Below are 3,179 nucleotides of genomic sequence, written 5' to 3'. Positions count from 1 at the left end.
CCCAGGCTGGCCAGGCACCCCAGTGGGGACCCCCACCCTGATCCAGGACACCCTTCAGGGCAAACCAGCCAGGCCTCTATTCTATATAGTAAAAGGGTAATATGCCTCCCGGCACTGGGATCAGCGGAGCCGCAAGGCCTCCGGACACCGGGATCAGCATGACAGGGGGCAGTGACCAAGCCCCCTGATCACCCTGCAGCTCTGTGTGTGACAGGGGGCGGGGCCACAACCTCCCTATCCGCCCTGCTCTGTTCGTGACAGGGGAAGGTGCCCAAACCCCCTGATCAGCCCTGCTCTGTGCATGACAGGGGGGAGCTCCTCAACCCCCTGATCAGCCCTGCTCTGTGCATGACAGGGGGGAGCTCCTCAACCCCCTGATCAGCCCTGCTCTGTGCATGACAGGGGGGAGCTCCTCAACCCCCTGATCAGCCCTGCTCTGTGCATGACAGGGGGGAGCTCCTCAACCCCCTGATCAGCCCTGCTCTGTGCATGACAGGGGGGAGCTCCTCAACCCCCTGATCAGCCCTGCTCTGTGCATGACAGGGGGGAGCTCCTCAACCCCCTGATCAGCCCTGCTCTGTGCATGACAGGGGGGAGCTCCTCAACCCCCTGATCAGCCCTGCTCTGTGCATGACAGGGGGGAGCTCCTCAACCCCCTGATCAGCCCTGCTCTGTGCATGACAGGGGGGAGCTCCTCAACCCCCTGATCAGCCCTGCTCTGTGCATGACAGGGGGGAGCTCCTCAACCCCCTGATCAGCCCTGCTCTGTGCATGACAGGGGGGAGCTCCTCAACCCCCTGATCAGCCCTGCTCTGTGCATGACAGGGGGGAGCTCCTCAACCCCCTGATCAGCCCTGCTCTGTGCATGACAGGGGGGAGCTCCTCAACCCCCTGATCAGCCCTGCTCTGTGCATGACAGGGGGGAGCTCCTCAACCCCCTGATCAGCCCTGCTCTGTGCATGACAGGGGGGAGCTCCTCAACCCCCTGATCGGCCCTGCTCTGTGCATGACAGGGGGTGGCGCCGCAACTTCCCTATCGACCCTGCCTTGAGTGTGACAGGGGGCGGTGCCCCAACCCCCCAATCGGCTGTACCCTGAGCGTGACTAGGGGTGGCATCGCAACCTCCCGATCTGCCCTGCTCTGTGCATGACAGGGGGCAGCGCCCCAACTCCCCAATTGGCCCTGCTCTGAGCCCAACCAGGGGCTGCACCTAGGGATTGGGCCTGCCCTCTGCCACCTGGGAGCAGGCCTAAGCCAGCAGGTCGTTATCTCCCGAGGGGTCCCAGACTGCGAGAGGGCACAGGATGGGCTGAGGGACCCCCTCTCCCCCCCGAGGGCACAAATTTTTGTGCACTGGGCCTCTAGTATATATATATTTCTGAATGGAAAGGAGAGGGAAAGAGAGATAGAAAAATCAACAATGAGAGAGAATCACTGATCAGCTGCCTGTTGCACACCCCACACTGGGGATTGAGCCCAAAACCCAGGCATATGTCCTGACTGGGTATTGAACCGTGACCTCCTGGTTCATAGATCAATGCTCAACTACTGAGCCACACCAGCCAGACGAAATAGCTCATTCTTATAAATAGCTTATAAATTCAGAAAAAAATTAGAAGGATCATGGTTATAAAGAAAAGTGTTATTTAATTTATGAGTCAGAGGGCACTCAAGATATCCTTTTTAAAGGTATAGCTTATACATGACAGCACAATAGGTTGCTTACATGTTACTTTTTCCAGAATAAAATTAGTTATATTTTTAGGACACTTACTTCCAAGAAATAGAAAACCTAAGAGGTTATCTAATTAATTTTCATAAATGAAATCTGGTTGGGGGGGGGGTTGGTCAGACAGATTATTACCACTTATGAGTAGATAATAGTGAAAGGAGTTTAAGAGTCTCTCTAAGGCCACAATGACTCAGTGCTGAGATGATTAATTCACACTGACATGGGGTGAGGGACTGGCATCCTGTTCTCTTTCTGATATATATTTTCCAGGAGGGCTCCAATGGACCAAAGGCTTATGAGGGTTTTTTGCAGTCTTTTGTTCTGCACTGTTGTGTGGTGAAGTTATTCATTCAAGGAGATAAAATCAGAGAACATGAGGACTGAATGAATCTTGGAGATAGTTTAATGTAGCCTTTCCCTTTCCAGATGAGGCAAATTAAACCTCAGCAAAGATTATCCAAAATCAGGCACTCATGTTTAATTTGTGACTATAGAGCAAGTCTTTTGGCTCTTCCATTCCACCAACTGAAAGTGACAGTGAACATGACTTCATTTCTGGAGTAATAAAACGAATTCCAAGTCCTTTTAAGCCAGGATGGCTATTTCCTTCGCATACTTGACACTTCTGGGGCCTATTTTGGGGTTTACTGTTAAAAGTGTTCATAGTATGTACCACTTTTAAGAAACATAGACTGTGTTTCTTCTGGTAAATAAGTAGATTTTATGTTATATTTGGAGACAGATTTCATCTACTAGCATAAAACTTCCAATTCACCCCTCCCTTCCCCACCGAAGCATTTCATTCTGCTTGTCATAGATAACAGCTTTCCAGGAATAGCACATGTGAAAAAGTAATTGCCCAAGGAAGGAATTTGATTCTATCAGCTCATCTAGGCTTTTGCAGATAAAAGAGAGCAAAGCCATGGCTTACTAAAGATACTCCAGTTTTTTAATCTTTTGAAAATTCATTATTTTCTAATGATTAGACATGGAAAAAAGTGAGTTAAGTTCTGCTTGTCATTTGCTCAATAGAAACTCTGTAATATCACCTCTCCTAGTCTTCTTTACTCTAGAACCAGTCATCTGTATCAATGGCTTCTCTCCCTCTTTAACAAGCTATAAAATGAGCAACATAACCCTTTCCATGACCAAGACTAGTCAGCCAAAATTCTGTGGTCAGAAATTGGCTGGTTCTATGTTATAACCTTTCTGTCATCACTTCCTTTCATTTTTGTAGACTTTAAGGACCTACTCCTAGCTTAACTTGAGTGTATGCTACATGTTATTGTGTGCTTGTGTTAGACCAAAATGCTGCATTCGCAACTGTATTCAGATGATCACTAAACATGTAAAAGGGTTGGTTTGGGAATTTACTAAGGCTACTTCTATACAACTTCTCTTTTCACAATAATCTATCAACTTTTGTCTGTTTGCTGTTGGCTTATT

The sequence above is a fragment of the Myotis brandtii genome, unplaced genomic scaffold, assembly GCF_000412655.1.
Source record: "Myotis brandtii unplaced genomic scaffold, ASM41265v1 scaffold914, whole genome shotgun sequence".
In the NCBI taxonomy this organism is placed as follows: domain Eukaryota; kingdom Metazoa; phylum Chordata; class Mammalia; order Chiroptera; family Vespertilionidae; genus Myotis; species Myotis brandtii.
The sequence above is the reverse complement of the archived record's forward strand: the minus strand, read 5'-3'. Positions refer to the sequence as shown.